Consider the following 17,684-nt stretch of genomic DNA (forward strand, 5'->3'; position numbering starts at 1 on the left):
AGCAGTACCCCTGCATGGGGTAGGCGGCATAGTTTGGCTCTGGATGGCATCGTCCATGCAGGAGGGGACATGCGCGGTTCCTAAATAAGCGCTACCCAAGTGCACTGATGTCAGGTTTTTTTCTTTCCATGCCAGGAGCACAGAGCCAAGAAGAACACGGACCACTGGGGTGGAAAACTACGGCCCTGAAAGAGGAAAGCCCTATCCCTAGAAATCTGTTCACAGAGCAGGGCGAATCAGCGGCTCGGTAAGGAATAGATGGTCTCTACTAGATAAGGAGTTACTGAAGGTGAGTAACTTGTACATTTGACAGAGACTTCTAGCCCAAGATTCCTGACCCTAGAATAGATACCCTAGCAACAACTTCCCAGGAGGTGGGTCTGCAACACAATTTCACACCAAAATGTCCTGGCAGTAGTGTTTTGTGAACATGTGCAGAGGCCCACATTGCTACTCGGCAGATGTCCAAGACTGGAACTCCACGTCATAAAACCGTGGTTGCAGGCGTGGGTCTTGATGGAATGAGCACGCAAGTCCTCAGGTGGTTGCTTCTTAGCCAATGTGTAACAGATTTTATTGCAGGGTACGATCCAGCAGGAGATGGCCTGTTTCTCCAAGCCTTTCCCTTCTGCGCTCCGATATACCCCACAAAGAGTTGGTCACCCACCCAAGGTAGAATGACAGCGCTCTTTTTTTGGTCCAGATGGTGAAGTCGCTCTTTTTTCTTAGAGGCATGTGGCGGGGAAAAAAAGGTAGACAGGTGATGGATTGGCAAAGAACTAGCTTGTCAGGGTAGATGTTCAGGTACAAAGCCTGAAGCTCACCGACCCTCAAGGCAAATGTAATTGCCACAAGGAAGGTCACCTTGATGATAAGGACAGTGTGAGGACAACTTTGCAATGGCTCATATGGAGCATAAAGAAAACATAAGACCAGATTAAGGTCCCACTTAAGCATGATGAAGGGTGAAGGTGGAAACGTCTTAACGTGTTGCAAACCTTTCAAGAACCTATTTAATGTACAACAAGGGATTTGAAGAGGGATAGCTGATCAGGCAACTGCAGAAAGGCTGAGCTGGCAGAAAGAGGGCCTATTAGAGTGCCAAGACCAGATCCCTGCTGGGTAAGAGAAAGGATAAAGAGAAGGACCTGAGAAAGGTGAGCAGAAAGAGGGTCAACTTGTTTCTCTGCACACCATGCCACAAACTTGCCCCAACTGCAGGTGTATACAATCTTCGTGGAGGGATGCCTGTCTGCCAAGAAAACAGTGCAGACTTCAGAAGGAAGGTTAAAAGCTGTCAACTGTCGCCGCTCAATCACCACCCATGAAGATGGAGCACTGACAGGTTCGGGAACCCTCCCCTGCTGCTGCGACAGAAGATACTTCAGAAGACGCAGCCTGACCAGGAGGCCCAATGGCCATGCTCAACAACTCCAATACCAAACTCTCTGAGCCCAGTCCAGAGCCACAAGGATGACTTTGGCCTGTTTGTTCCTGATCTTCTTGAGAACTCTAGGCAGGAGCGGTAAGGACAGAAAGGTGTACAGAACTCCACTTGACATAAAAAGCGTCTCAGAGCAAAAAGCTGTCTTGGAAATTCCAGCACGCCGAACTGCTGACATTGCGTGTTCTGGCCGGTGGTGAACAGATCTAACCAAGGCTCTCCCCACTGCTAAAAGAAACCTTTCAACGACTCCGGATGCAGACGACACTTGTGATCCGCTAGGAATCTTTGGATGAGTTTGTCTGCCGTGGAGTTCAGATAACCACTCAGGGGTTGAACCATCAGGGATATGCCCTGATGTTCCAGCCATGTCCAGAGATGTAGGACCTTTTGAGAGAGTCTATGATCCCACCCGCCCTGTTTACTGCAGTACCACATGGCGGTGGAGGTGTCTGAAAACCTGCACTAGCCTTCCCTTGATGGAGGGCAGAAAGGCTTTTAATGCTATCTGGATTGCCTGGAGATCCAGTAGGTTGATGTGAAGTCCCGATTCGGCCCGAGACCAGCGGACTCTGAGCTCCACCTCTCGCAGATGGCTGCTCCATCCCAGGAGTGACGCATATGTCACCACTGTAAAATGTGGTTGGGTAAGGGAGAGGGGCCTGCCACTGATCCAATAGCGTTTCGTTAACCACCACTGCAGATCTTGTGCAGTTCCCTCCGAGATCTGGACCATGACGGAGAGATTCTCCTTATGCGGAGTCCACTGGAACCTCAGGTCCCACTACAGAGACCGCATATGCCTGGATGCCAGGATGTCTCAGAGTCAGTCTCACTGTTATTCAGGATAGAAGCTGAAACATCGGTATCATAGCCTGAATAATATGGAATTGCTGTTCGTGCCCAAAACTGCACCGTACTCAGAACAGCTCAGATGAAAGGGAGCATCTAAAAGGGTGTCAGTTGTGATTTCGGCACATTGATACTGAACCCCAGAGAGTGCAGGTGTCCAATGTAGTCTGGAGGTTGGAGACGACAGCCTGGGTCAAGCCTGACTTCAACAGCCAGTTGTCGATTAAGGGGTAAACTGGCAACCCGATCTCCGCAGATGAGCTGCAATGACTGTCATCTCCTTGTTAAACACCCAAAGGGTGCTGGTAAGGTCAAAAGTAGGCACTGCAAACTGAAAGTGCTCGTGGTCCACCGTGAACCAGACTATTCGGTGCTTAGGGCTATTGATGAGGTTTAGCTCATTTCCTCACAATGAGATTTCATGAGGAGGCAGGTGGCAACCTGGGTGGAATGACTCAGACGTTTTTCCATAAAGACTGTATTGACTGAGACCCTGAAGGTAAGCAGCAACTGCAGCTAAATTAAGTTTGATGGAGGCATAAGCGTGGCTCGATTTCTGCAAGTGAAGTAGATAACAGACAAGGTCTTGGACTGCTGCTTGGAGAGGGATGATGTGCCTGCGAACACAGTAGTGCACAACCTTTTCCATCTTGTTGTAGACATGCAATTCTCCTTCAGGATGGGCATGCACTATGGAGATAGGTTGAGATAGCCACATTCTAGGACCTCAAGAGCCAAATTGCAATATTTAGGGGCTTGGGGTTCAGGTGTCTTTTTTTTTTTTTTGCAGAGTTTTATATAGCGCGAACTAGACCCGAACCGAATCGGGTATCAGAGCGCTTTACATAGCACCAGTTACGTTACATGTTACGTTACATGAGGACACACATTCATTTTTAGGCACGGGGAGATTAAGTGATTTGCCCAGAATCACAGGAGGTTTTGGCGATGTTACAGAGACTCGAACCCAGTTCTCCAGGTCCGAGGTCAAAGGGAACCCCCACCACAGGTAGTGGTATTAGGGGGGCCTTTGTAGTGCCACCTGACTTGCCACTGGCTTGGCAAGTGACATAGGAGCGACAAAACTCCTTGGTGTCTTCTGACATGTGGGGCCAGTGAAAGTGAGGGACAAGCCTGTCCTAGCGTGCACTGGCTTTAAGTGCTGAGGTCCGGTCGGTTGGTTAGCTTCTGGTGAGGCACTACGGAGAGTTCGAGGAGGGTGGTGAACCAAGGATGCCTGGTCTGGGTGGGAGCCACCAGAATGACAGTGAGGGATGTTTGCCAAAAACTCCTGACCACAAACAGAAGTGGGAGAGGAGGAAAACAGTAGGCAAATATTCCCAACCAATTTAACCATACATAGTGCATTGCCCATGAACTGTGGGGACCTGGAGGCGAAGTTTGGGAATTTTGGGTGGTGCCAAGTAAGTCTACATCTGGTAATCCCCACTGATGGAAGTACAGGAGTAGGACTTGTGGGTCGAGTTCCAACTAATGGACATGTTGCTGTATCCTGCTAAGCTGGTATGCAAACTAGTTTTCCACTCCTGGTAGGTACCCAGCCAGCAAAGAGACTCTGTGATGGAGTGCCCACTGAAAATGCCCTGGGCTAATGCAGACAACTGCAGGGAGTGAGTGTTGCATTGCTTCTGTAGGCCAAACATTGCGTCATGTTGCCTGTGCAAATGATGACTACCTTGTGCTGGATGTAGCAGAGAATCACCTTGCCTGCTAGTTTGATGGCCAAACCCAGTAAGCGGGCCTCCCACCTGGCAAGGGAGGTGCACAATGGTCGTTTGAGACACTAGGTCGAAAAAGGGCTGTAGACTGATGCTGCTCTACCACTGCAGAGAGCTAGGAGTGCTGCCCCTGATCAACAATAGATCCTCCCAGTGACCCTCTGCTCATGACCACCTTGCAGCTAGGCACTCCTGTATGTTTAACTTTGCAATACTAGAAGCCACCCCACAGATGAGATGCATGGCCCTCCTAAACATTTCGTGGAAATCTGGCTGAAAAAGGGAGAGCAGTGATTGGAAAGCTTGAACCATTGCTAGGCTGGAATAGGCTTTCCCGGTGACAGAGTGGAGTACTGCCCCCAAGAAGAGCTGAACTTGAAGGGGCTGGAAGTGGGATTTTGTGGTATTGATGGTAAATCCTATACCATATAGCAGGTCTATAGTGGCCTGCTGCTCTGTTTCGCTCTTGATCAGCCAGTCGTCTAAGTAAGGGAAACGTGGACACTGTTTCTCCTGGGATGAGGAGCCACCATGCCAAGAGACTTTGTGAACTCCCTGTGGGCGGAGGTAACCACGAAGGGCAGCACTTCGAACTGAGAATGCTGGCCATTTCCCACAAACTGGAGGAATAGAAGATGTGCACAGTGGATCGGGATGTGGAAGTTGGCTTCCTTCAGGCCGAGGGCAGTTATCAAGTCACCTTGCTGTAGTAAGGGGATGACATCCTGGACTGTCACCATGTGGAAGTGCTCTGACAGGATTTTATTTATTGAGGGGCCCGAGGTTAAGTAAGGAAATGGGAGACCAGTCCTCCTTTAAAAAGAGAAAGTAAAGGGAGTACACTCCTTTGCTGTGGTGGTGGAGCGGCACAAGCTCAATGGCCTTCTTGCAAAAGAATTCCTCCACTTCCTTCTGAAAGAGGCACTGATGTTCTGGGGAGAGACTGTGTTGGGATGGGAATGTTCTCAGCATGCTAAAAGATATGTACCCCTGCCCTGAGTATCAAACTGTACTGTTGTCTGGAACCCTAATGCAGATTTTTGTGTCATACGTAAACACACATCATGTGTGTGCTCCATGACATCGGCTTCTCTCACAGCTTGTGGTCTTGTCGGACCAGATAGGACACCTAAAGCACTACCCTCATAGTGGTGGAAGGCTATCGCCTTCACGAAGAGTTGAGAAGCATGAACACATTGATAGCAGCATCCCGTGTAGTGATCAGTAGAAGTGAACATGTCCTTTTTAGATCGAGCCTGCAACAGCGCGCATGCGCTGTTCTGGCGAAAGACCTCATGTAGGGGCTTATAAAACTATCGAGCGTTCACAGAGATCTGAATTAACGTCGTACGCACGGATTTTATGCCCTCTCGCCCACTGACGAACCAGCCCGCTGCATCTGGTTGGAAACTTCAAGTCCTTCAACTTTCCTATACCGTTAATAATTTTTTATCTGGATAAGCACCCTGCACCAACTGAACCATCGCGAAATTACATTGAAATAATCCCCTTACCAAATACAAACAAAGCTCTTTCTGTTTGTCCAGTTTGTGCATCAGACGTGCCGCGAGGGCTATTTATTGACCCCTGTTTGAGCAAGCCGTCTTGTCAGGATTACTCGATCTTGCTGCTGTCCCCACCCTTCCCTAGTGTGCCCTGATGGAGGTGTGGCCTAAGTCTAGGCCGGACACCGAAACGCGCGTCGGTGCTTGAAGCTAGTTTCAGAGTGTTCGTACTGGTCTCATTTCTGTCTGAGACCCTACGGGACTTTAGTAATCGCATCATCAGTTGGCAACTTTATTGTGTTTAGAGATGGGTGCGTGAATTGTTTTGATGTATGCTTGTCTCAGTATGATTGTCTGTATGTGTGAAGGGATGTGTGGGACACTGTTAGTGTTGTGATTGTTTATTATGGATGTAGAATTACCTTTTTATTAATGTGTTCAATCTGAAATCGGTTTTGTGGCTTCTTGATATAAATTGTGCGGACCAGTCTGCTTCAGATAATTTTCAAAACTTATGGGACTCAGGTAGAGCCCGTATGATTATCATATCTAGGCAGTAGCTTTGTTCTTTTTGGTCCTGCTTTTAAAACTAACCTAAGAATTGCACACGCTCGTGCTTTTCGTTTCGGCCCACGCTATTGGCCTTTGTGTGCATATATCTGTAAGAGACATTAGTTAGTGACAGATTCCTTACCTTAGAATATCCCCAGGGGTCAGACTGGATCCGGAAAAGTTTGTTGCTTAGCAGTACCCCTGCGCGTCAGTAGGTGGCGTCCTGCTGGCCGCATCCGTCCCTGGCGTCGTCAGCGCCGAGATTACGTAACGGAAAGTACTTAGACGCCATTGATGCGAGCTGACGTCAGTTCTGTACACGACTTTCAGTGCCAGGAACGCAGAGCCATGCAAGATACTGACCATTGGTGCATAAAACTAGGGTCGTAAAAGGCATGACCTTAACCCTAGTAATCAGTTCGCAGAACGGGGAGGATGGGTGGGTCGGTAAGGAATCTGTCACTAACTAATGTCTCTTACAGATATATCGTTACACAACTAGTAACTTGTGCATCTAAAAAGACATGTGACAGATTCCTTACCTTAGAATAGATACCCCAGCAATACCAACCCCGGTGGTGGGTCTGCGTACAAAATTACACCAGAAAGTCACGGAGAACAGAACGGCCAAAGAAGCCGTCCCTTCGGATCTGACTGTCAAGGCATTAGTGCTTGGTAAACGTGTGCAGCGAGGCCCACGTAGCTGCCTGACAAATATCCTGCAAGAGAACGCCGTGTCCCAAGGCAGTAGTGGTTGCCGTTGCTCTGGTGGAATGGGCACGCACCCCCACAGGAGACTTCTTCTTAGCGAACGAATAACAGGCCTTGATGCAGAGAACGACCCACCGAGAGATGGTCCGTTTATGCACGGCCCAATCTTTTTTGGCGCCCACGTAGCCAACAAAGAGCTGGTCTTCCACCTGGAACTTTTGTACTCAGGTAAAAGGAGAGCGCACGTTTTGGGTTCAGACGGTGGAGCCTCTCTTCCTCTCTGGAAGGAGGCGGAAAGAAGGTTTGCAAAGTGATGGTCTGCCCGATGTGGAATGGGGTGACAACCTTTTGGCAAAACAGAAGGATGGGTCCTCAAAACCAGCTTGTCCGGATGAATAGAAAGGAAAGGAGGTTTAGAAGAAAGAGCCTGGAGCTCACTCACTCTTCTGGCAGAGGTGATAGCTACCAGGAAAACCGTCTTTAAGTTGAGAAGACGTAAGGGACAGTTTTGAAGGGGCTCAAAGGGAGCGCACATCAGGTAAGTCAAGACAAGATTCAATTCCCACTGAGGCATTATGAAGGGTACGGGTGGAAACGTATGGGTAATGCCTTTAAGGAAACGGTTAACAACTGGGGACTTAAAAAGAGAAGGCTGATCTGGAATCCGTCCAGAGGCAGAGATGGCCGAAAGATAACCTTTGATAGTGCCCAGGGCAGAGCCCTGCTGGGCCAAAGATAGAAGGAAGAGAAGGACCTCGGAAAGAGTGGCAGAAAGGGGATCCACTGCCTTCGCTGTGCACCATGCCACAAACCTGTTCCAACCTGCAGGCATATACTGTTTTGGTGGAGGGACGTCTGGCTGCCAGAATGACAGTCCGGAGCCACCAGAATACCTTGGGCCCGGTCACGCCTGATCCTCTTCATTACTCTGGGCAGAAGTGAAATAGGAGGAAAGGCGCACAACAGTCCGCAATTCCACTTGCGACGAAAAGCGTCTCAGAGCGAGTGCCGCCTTAAACTTCCAACGCACAGAACTGATGACATTGCGCGTTCTCTTCGGTGGCGAACAGATTTAACCAAGGCTCTCCCCACTGCCAAAAAGAGACCTTGCACCAATTCGTGATCCATCAAACACCGGCGGCTGAGTTAGTCTGCGCTGGCGTTCAGAGAACCCGCTAGGTGTTGAACCACCACGGTGATGCCTTGATGTTTCAGCCATGTCCTGAGGCATAGAGCCTCTTGACAAAGGGTTCAGGACCCCGCCCCGCCCTGCTTGTTGAAATACCACATGGCGGTGGTGTTGTCCGTGAACACATGCACTACACTTCCCCGGACAGAGGGAAGGAATGCCTTCAGTGCAAGTCGGATCGCCCGCAGCTCCAGGAGGTTGATATAGAGCCGGGACTCCGCCGGAGACCAGAGACCTCTGATCTCTGCCTATCCCAAGTGGCCTTCCCATCCCAGGAGGGACGCATCCGTCACCATTCTGTGCTCCCGTTGGGGAAGGGAGAGGGATCGGCCACTGACCCAATCGCGATTCGTAAGCCACTACTGCAATTGTCGTGCCGTGCCCTCTGAGATCTGAACATGAACAGAGAGGTTGCCCCGATGTTGCGTCCACTGGAACTTCAGGTCCCACTGCAGAGCCCGCATATGCCATCTGGCATGTGTCACCAGCAGGATGCAAAGGCCATCAGGTCCAGAAGCCAGAGGATCATCCTGCCTGAAACCTGGGATAGAGGCCGAAAGATTTTAATCATAGCCTGAATATCCCGGACTCGTTGCTCGGGAGGATAAACCCAAAACAGCGTCGAATCCAGAACCGCTCTGATGAAGGGGAGCTTCTGAGAGGGACCCAGGTGCGACTTCAGCACATTGATGGAGAACCCCAGCAAAGGCAGGAGGTCGGCTGTAGTCTGGAGGTGGTCGACGACTGCCTGGGGCGAGCCCGTCTTCAACAGCCAGTCATCCAGATAGGGGAAGACTGACACCCCTGACCTGCACAGATGAGCCCGACCACTGCCATTACATTCGTAAACACCCGAGGGGTGCTGGAAAGGCCGAAGGGGAGCACGGCAAATTGAAAATGTTCCTGGCCTACCGTGAACCCCAAGTAACGACGGTGGGCCGGGAGGACGGGATTGTGAAAATAATCGTCCTGCAAGTCCAACGCCACCATCCAGTCTCCGGGGACGAGGGCAGCCAGGACCTGAGCCAGAGTCAGAGTTTTGAATTTCTCCTTCCGGAGGAAGCGATTAACATTCAGGAGGTACAATTGGCGCGCAGGCCCCCCTTGTCCTTCTTGGGGACCAGAAAGTAGTGGAAATAACAACCACTCTCTACTTCCTGACCAGGAACGCACTCGATGGCCCCCTTGGCCAGGAGGGCCGTGACTTCCTGCCAGAGAAGATCCAAATGATCCCCCGACAAGCGGTGGTACTGAGGTGGCATGGCTGGAGGGGAGGACTGAAACGGAAGGGAGTAACCTTGGCAGATTATCTGCAGCACCCACTGGTCCAATGTCATTTCGCGCCAGTGGTGACGGACCCTGCCGCCACCGGCATAGGGTGCTCCCCGAAGCTCTGATTAGGAAGGCTTGGAGGTGAAAGCAGCGGGGTAGAGGTGGACTGACCCGCACACTGATTCCCTGACCCGCCCCTGCTGAAGCCACGGCCGCGCTGAGGCTGGCTCTGCACAGGCTTATTGGAGGAGCGTGCCTGGGTGCCTCTACCATGGCCACGAAAGGAATAAAACCCAGGAGTGGCAGGGTTCGTCGTAGAAAGACCCAAGGACTTGGCCGTGGCCCATGAGTCCTTACAGCGCTCCAGTGCACGGTCGGTCTTAACCCCAAAGAGGTGGGAGCCATCAAAGGGCATGTCCATGAGCAAGCCATTGACATCGGGAGAGAACCCATTTGAATGCAACCAGGCGGGCGCCGCAACACCACAGTCGTGGAAATCGCCCTGCCCAATGAATCAGCGGTGTCCAAACCACACTTGATGGCAAACTTAGCCGCCTCTCAATTCGGATCTCAGGCCAGAACAAAATGGTCCGGGAACCGGGGCAGGGGTGGGATAAACGGCACCCAGTGCGGTGCCGGGGGTGGAGCCAAGGGCGCGCCAGAGCCGGCAGCACTGCACCATGTGGCCCCCAGTAGAATCTTGTGGTGCCGGGGCCAGAGCCAGGGCCAGAGCCGGTGGTGGAGCCGCCGGGCCAGCAGGATCTGGACACGGGACCGCGGGACCCATAGGCGCGCCGGAGGGAACCCGGGGCCTAAAAAGCTAGTCAATGGCAGCAAGAAACTCTTGCATCTTTTCGGGAGTCGCAGACGGACCCAGGTAGGCCGCCGGAGTCCCAGGATCTAGAGGAGCCGCAGGGGCAGAACCCCTGTCCCCCTCGTCTGCCTCCGAGGAGCGACAGGGGGACATCAGAGAGCGAACACGCTTCTTCGACTTATTTTTATGGCGTCGCTTACCGGAATCCGAAGGCAAAGACTTGGAGCCAGAGGAGTGATGGCTCCAGTCCCGCGAACGACCCCTGGACTCAGAGCGGCGGTGTGACGAATGCCGAACCTCCAGCTATTTTCGCCGCCGCTCCCGCAAGGCTTTTGGGCCATAGCTCGACAGTCCCAGCAGACCTGGGAGTCGTGGTCTGTCTCCGGGCAGTAGAGGCACACATTGTGGGGGTCTGCCACCGACATATTACGGCAGCATGTCCCACAAGACTTAAAGCCGGGCATCCCTACGTTCACCAGGAGAAAAAGGGGGAGACAAAAAGTCTCAAAAGAGTAGTAAAAAAATTGACTATGGTACGTGCTCAATCCGGATCTCTGCTTACTGGCGCGGAAAAAGAAGGAACTGACGTCAGCGAGCATGGGTGGCGCCTAAGTACTCTCTGTGAGGTCATCTCGGAGCACACGACATCAGGGACGGATGCAGAGCCGTAGGACGTCACCTACTGACGCGCAAAGGTACTGCTAAGCAAAAACTTTTCGGATCCAGTCTGACACCTGGGGATATTCTATGGTAAGGAATCTGTCACTAAAGTGTCTCTTTCAGATGCTAACTTTCATAACTTTCCTTAGCTCTCCGAAAAAGGCTGCAGTTGTTGACATTACCTGGCTGGTTTACAGTTGCGATATTGCCGTCTGGCACGTGGAGTTATACTTGGCGGTGGGAGAAGTTAAAACTTCCCCCATGAATTCGGGAAACATTGACATTGGCGAGGGTGGGAGAAGTATCCTGACTTTTCACAAGCTATTTTACCAGTAATTTTTTCAGCTCACCCATACCAGCTACAGTGGACTATTTCAATAACGCAGAATAGCAGGCCTACGAACGAGGACACATCTTGCTCCACAAATGTTTCGGCTAAGGGGGTTCAGCAAATTGAGGTAAATGCTGGGTGTTTTGGAGGAGTGGAGAAAGGGTCGGGGCAGCCACACATACAGGCCATTGCACCCCAAGCGGTAGCAAGAATGATTTCTTCTTACTGCTAACAGCTGCACAAGCAATTCCATCTTTTATTAAGTTTCACTTACCAGACGGTACAAGCAGTTCTTTGGTGAAAAGACCTTTTGCCAGGTTACAGTGGGCTTAAAGCTCTTCCTAAGCTTACCACTGGTTGGCTTGACTGTCACTCTCATTTGCTTGCTTTCGATTCATAAGTTTGAGCTTTACTTCCAGTTCTTGTGTTTGTCTCTCCCCTGGAGCATGGATGCATTACTTATTTCTTTGCACTGCTCGCTTTTGAAGCTCTACTGTTTTAATTCTGTTTAGACAGTCCACAAGAGTGCATGTGTTTTCTAGCAGTCTCCCTTGCGCTCTGTGTTGCTCTTTCTTACCCATAGGCTTCTTCCCTTCATTCTCTGTGTAGTGCTCAGCCACATGTGTCTCTCGAGGGTTGCTTTTTTGCCCATATGTTCCCCCAAACAGCTCCATTTTCCACTTTCTCTAGGTTGTGTGCTTCTCTTCTCCATACTCTGTGCTCCACTTGCTCCCCCCTCTGTATTTCTAAATCAACCAGTGTCTTACATGTTGCTTCTGCCACCTCCCATACTTGATTATGCCCCTGCGTTTACTCACCTCCCTGCATTGCTTTATTCTCAACCCGCGCCCTCTGTGTTGCTTCCATCTGCCCGCACCCTCCATGTTCCTTCCCCCACCAGCTTCTCAAAAATATTAAATAATGCTTTTGCACTTCTTTAAAAAGTGTATTCAGTGATCAAAATCAGATAAGTAAAGAAAAAGAAAAAAAAAGGATCAATATTTTGTAGGCACATGCTTGCATGTTGCACATGCCTACAAAATTAGCCCAGTTGATGTGTTATAGCACTTTTTTTTACTCTTTAGTCATGCTGCACAGCAATAGGTCCCGTGATTTTGAGAGTTTGAGCTTTTATTTATGTGTTGGTTTTTAAAACATAAATAAAAGGCATTGTCTTTTACAATGGCAATAGCTTAAACTCTCGCAAATGCGAGACCTATTGCATTGCGAATGCTCGTTACCATCTGTCACTAGAGTGAGACCTACAGGCTCACATACCTTTTTAAAAGTACTGCTGCTGTGTGCTTACGTCACCATGTGGAGAGCTGAGCAGCGCAGGAGTAATGACTGTGCTGGATGTGTTTGTGCCTGGGAAGGGTGCAATATAGATAGAGCAGTTCTGTGTAGTGCACAAAGATTAGCGCTTGTACTGAGTGCATGTATGCCACTGAGGAATACATTACATGAGACATGTAGGGCTACAATGCCTGTGCAAGGAAAGCAAGTGCTGGGTGTATGTATGCTTGGGAAGAGTAGAGAAGACATAAGGAGTATAGGAACCCCCCCAGATGTGTGTATTGCTGTGTTCCTGTGAGCGGGGTGAGACATACACTGGAGGAAAGGAGGCAGAGGCTTCCCCTTTACATTTCAAAAGGGTGCTCTGCGATTCAGAAACAGATCACAAGAAAGGGGCCTGGACATATCTCAGGAAGAAGGGAATCATAAAGAGCAGAGCTAGGAGCCTAGGATTAACATTTTGATGCACATGTCATTGTGGCTGACATCCAGGTGTGAACCCTGGTCACTCCCATGAACTGTGTCTATCAACTTTGGAGTCTTTCCTGGTGCGACAGACAGCCTTTTAAGAGGAAAGAAGTGTTGAAATGTACACTCCAAAAGTATTAGAACCCCAACATAAAACCTCCAAGACTCAGCCCCTAAATCATATTTAGTGTTTTGAAAACGACTATTAGAAGGAGAGGTTGACTCTCCAAAATTTGTCATCTGCTAACATACACAGTGTGTGAGAAGGGTAAGCTCATTAAGACTTCTGCCTTTGACCGGGTATGGGGGCCAAGGCCTACTAGTCTCTCTGCTGGGTGACATCACCCAGGGAAATCACCCAGGGAAAACAATCACCTGCCGTGGAGCCTGGAGCACAAGACCAGTGTGTCCTCTGAGGAAGAGGGGAGAGTTGGAGGATGCAAAGACCAGTCAGGAGCCCTACAGAGAAGACTCTCTGAGTGAGGTGTGAGGGAATGGCTGTGCACCGGCTATGAGCAGAAGTGATCCGTCAATCCCTGTATGCCAGGAGAGGACCACCGTGACCTGATTTGTGTCACTAGCACTGTGCGGAAGTGCCAGGTCTACACTGTCTTGTTGCAGTGATCCCGTATGCTAGAGGGGGCCACCATGGAACTATTGTTGCCAGAAGACTTGTTACTACTTTAATTGGTGACCCCGTATGCCAGGAGGGTCCGCCGTTGTGAGGGAAAGTGTAGTGGAGAAGGCCTGAACCTGACTAATTTCCCTAGGACAGTTAAGGACACCGTGTGAAATGTCACACCCTCACTGGCCTCTAGTTGGGGAGCTGAAGGATCGAATTTCCCCTCCTTCCCCCACCTTGAGGGGAACAGTGACTTACCTTGTGAGCAGATCCAATTGCTGGGACAAGCAGACAGAGAACCTCAGAGAGAGGGAGGCTGCGGCTGCTGCCGTATGTACTGCAACAGCCTGACTTCGCCAAACACGATCCGGGCTTGTGAGCGCCCGCGCTCGCTGCACTGATGAACATGTGTACACCGCCGGAGCGGGTAAGATTAGAATTGGGCTCGCTGCTATCGATGCTGCAGCACCAAAGATACTTTTGAATAATTGCGAAAGAGTCAAAGTGGAACTCTTACGTACAGCCTATTAGTGAACACTTCCTGGATGTGACCACCAGTGAATGGGGAATAACCCCAACCACGTTATAAGGAAGAGGGTGAGACAGGGATTTGCCTGACAACTACTAGAGCTATGACCTGAAGAGAATTGCATTATTGCTCATGAGTGTAGTTAATCCTTTGCATGTGTAGAATCATGTTTCTTATAAGAGTAAGTAGTGGACTGGACACTGATTTATTTTTTGTTTCAGTGTGCAATTTAAGGTATGAGTTGTGTTCACTTACATGAATCTGCACCCCTCGAATCATACACCTCTCCCCACCCCCCAAAAAGGAGCTTTTGTCAGCTTATCCACAGCTACCACTGGGAGTCAAGTGTAGAAAGGATACTTGGCCCAGTTGCTCAGGATGCAAAGTCGAGCACCCATTGATCTGAGGGGATTTTCACCCACCATAGCAGAAACCCATGTAGTCTTCCCCCGACAGGTGTTATGTGGTCAGGTGAAAGTGTAAGCGAGTTACTGTTTTGCGGGGGTGGCACTATTGATGGCCTAGCCTCTGCTTTGCCCCAGAGCTATTGCCTTTGTAGCCCCCTTTAAAGTAGCCCCATGTAGGTGTTTGCTGGGTTTGTTGCCTCTGAAAGGAGGTTGAAGACTCGGGAGAGGTAGTTTTGGATCCTCCCGGTACTAGGACCTGCACAAGGAGCTGCAGGTAGAAGGCGTTTGGGGTGCCCCCATGGCCTTTGCAGTTTTGGTGTCCTTTCTAATTTTCTACAATATCTGGTCAACCTGCAGTCAGAGGAGGGGCTCGCCATCGAAAGGCAGTTTGCGCAGATGCTGCTGTAATTTTTGCTTAGAGCCAGAAACACAGAGCCAGGCGTGGCGGCGAATAAGGACACATCTGATAGTTGTTGATATCATCTTGCCATCTGCCACGAGGTCTTGGCATCACTTTTTGTTCTAGTCGGGGAGGTGCTGGAGTGTGCCCGATCATACTTCGAGAGATAACTGACAGAGTTGGCAATGCGCCACTGTGTCACAGATTGAGCAGTGACGTGCTTACCTGCTGCGTCTGGGGGTGGTCATGCATCACCGGTGCCCTGGACATTGGCACACTTACAGGAGGTATAGATGACTAGGGATTCAGGAGAGAATTAGAGCCCCTTGATGTGTGCAGGGTCAGAGGGCAATATTGTGCGCTATTTATCCACCCTGGGGTGAGAACCCTGGCCTTAACCGGCTGTTTGAAGATGTCAGGAGCGTTTAACATTGGGAGGTATTAGATGGAGTGCTGAGTGGAGGGGAGCTTCTCCAGCAAGAAGCCTTCGTGCTCCTGTGTGTTATGCATTTCTCCTTTGAGGCAAGTGGCTGCCCTGTGGAGTACCTCAAGATACGAGGTGGTATCGTCTGGTGGGGATGGCATGGCGGGATAAAGATCTGGGTCAGTGTTCCTAGGGAGTAAATATCAGTCATTTCATGGTTGTTGTGGGTTGAAGGGTGCATCATAAAGGTCAAGAAAGGATCCTGGGCTGTCCCGGCCCAAGAACAGAGTGTTCAACATCTACGTGGCCCTCTTTGCTAGACTAGTAAGATCGCAGGGGATGGAGGTGGTGTCTTACGCCGACGACACCCAGATCATGGTGTCGCCGGCCCACTCTGTCAGTACATCCGCATTCAGCTTTAGGTCATGCATGCAGCGTGTGGCGGAGTGGATGATCCTTAACTCCCTAAAGCTGAATGGCGACAAGACAGAGGTCTTGGTCTTCGGTAAAGACCAACACGTGTGGTCGAGCGAGTGGTGACCTCCATCTCTCGGCACCTGCCCCACTCCTCCCAATCGGCCAGAAACCTCAGCGTCATCTTTGACACTTCACTCTCTATGACGCTCCAAGTGAATAGGACCGTGGCCACTTGCTGTGGTGTCATCAAGATCTTAAAAAGAATTCTCCACTATCTCTCCTTCCAGGCACGCAAACAGATTGCGATTGCTCTTGTTGGCTCCAGGCTTGATTATTGTAACTCTCTTTATGTGGAGTCCAACAAGGGCCTTATCCATCGACTGCAAACTGTACAGAACGCCGCAGCGCGCTTCGTCCTGGCCCTTCCCATAGCATCATCTGCCACCATTGCTAGGAGAAATCTTCACTGGCTCCCCGTCCAGTTTAGAATCTCCTTTAAGCTCCTATGTCTTACATATAGAGCACGTGCGGCTGGCCCTGCGGACGCACTTGGTACCTTGCTCACCCGCTATGTACCCACGAGATGCCTACGATCGGCCGGGCTACACCAACTGGTAGTGCCCCGCGCTAGGTTGACCAGATGGGGAGCGAGAGCTTTTTCTGTTGCCGCTCCTCAGCTTTGGAACTCCCTTCTGGTGGAGATCAAAACCTTACCCTCCATCGACCTGTTTAAAAAGGCCCTTAAAACCTGGTACTTCATCAGAGCCTACCAATGAGATACTGCTGTCTGACCTGGCTAGTTCCTTTATTTGATGTAGGCGCCTTGACGCCCATTGTGCTAAGTTAGCGCGGTATAAGACACAATTCATTCATTCAAGATCCCTGTGGTGAGAGAGGCACAGGGTCAGCAAGTGGGAAGGGTGAGGCAGAGATAAAGGTAGCAGAGGAGAAGGTGGGAGATGAGATGGTGGTGAGAGAGGCACAGGTTCAGGAAGTGAGAGGAGTGAGTCAGGGAGGAAGGCAGCATGGGAGGAGGTGAGAGATGAGGTGGTGGTGAAAGGCATGGGGTCAGCAAGTGGGAGGAGTGAGTCAGGGATAAAGGCAGCAGGAGAGGAGGTGAGAGATGAGGTGGTGGTGAGAGAGGCACATGGTCAGGGAGAGGGGAGGGGTGAGGGGTGAGGGGTGAGGCAGGGAGGGAGGCAGCAGGGGAGGAGGTGAGAGATGAGGTGGTGGTGAGAGAGGCACAGGTTCAGGAAGTAGGAGGGGTGAGGCAGGGAGGGAGGCAGCAGGGGAGGAGGTGAGAGGTGGTGGTGAGAGATGAGGTGGTGGTGAGAGAGGCACAGGTTCAGGAAGTGGGAGGGGTGAGGCAGGGAGGAATGCAGCAGGGGAGGAGGTGAGAGATGAGTTGGTGGTGAAAGGCATGGGGTCAGGAAGTGGGAGGTGTGAGGCAGGGAGGAAGGCAGCATGGGAGGAGGTGAGAGATGAGGTGGTGGTGAGAGAGGCACATGGTTAGGGAGAGGGGAGGGGTGAGGCAGGGAGGAAGGTAGCAGGGGAGGAGGTGAGAGATGAGGTGGTGGTGAGAGAGGCACATGGTCAGGGAGAGGGGAGGGGTGAGGCAGGGAGGAAGGCAGCAGGGGAGGAGGTGAGAGATGAGGTGGTGGTGAGAGAGGCACAGGTTCAGAAAGTGGGAGGGGTGAGGCAGGGAGGAAGGCAGCATGGGAGTAGGTGAGGGATGAGGTGGTGGTGAGAGATAAGGTGGTGGTGAGAGAGGCACATGAAGTAGGAGGGGTGAGGCAGGGAGGAAGGCAGCATGGGAGGAGGTGAGAGATGAGGTGGTGGTGAAAGGCATGGGGTCAGCAAGTGGGAGGAGTGAGTTAGGGATAAAGGCAGAAGGGGAGGAGGTGAGAGATGAGGTGGTGGTGAGAGAGGCACAGGTTCAGGAAGTGGGAGGAGGTGAGGCAGGCAGAATGGGAGGAGGTGAGAGATGAGTTGGTGGTGAAAGTCATGGGGTCAGGAAGTGGGAGGGGTGAGGCAGGCAGCAGGGGAGGAGGT

General features: G+C 51.1%; 1 protein-coding gene across 4 annotated transcripts in view; it reads right to left on the reverse strand.

Annotated features, from left to right (window-relative positions):
- Positions 1 to 17,684, reverse strand: part of GTF2I (general transcription factor IIi) — a 1,434,650-nt gene that overhangs the window by 156,548 nt on the left and 1,260,418 nt on the right. The gene's annotated exons all lie outside the window — the stretch shown is intronic.

Source organism: Lissotriton vulgaris, chromosome 2_1 (assembly GCF_964263255.1).
Source record: "Lissotriton vulgaris chromosome 2_1, aLisVul1.2, whole genome shotgun sequence".
In the NCBI taxonomy this organism is placed as follows: Eukaryota; Metazoa; Chordata; class Amphibia; order Caudata; family Salamandridae; genus Lissotriton; species Lissotriton vulgaris.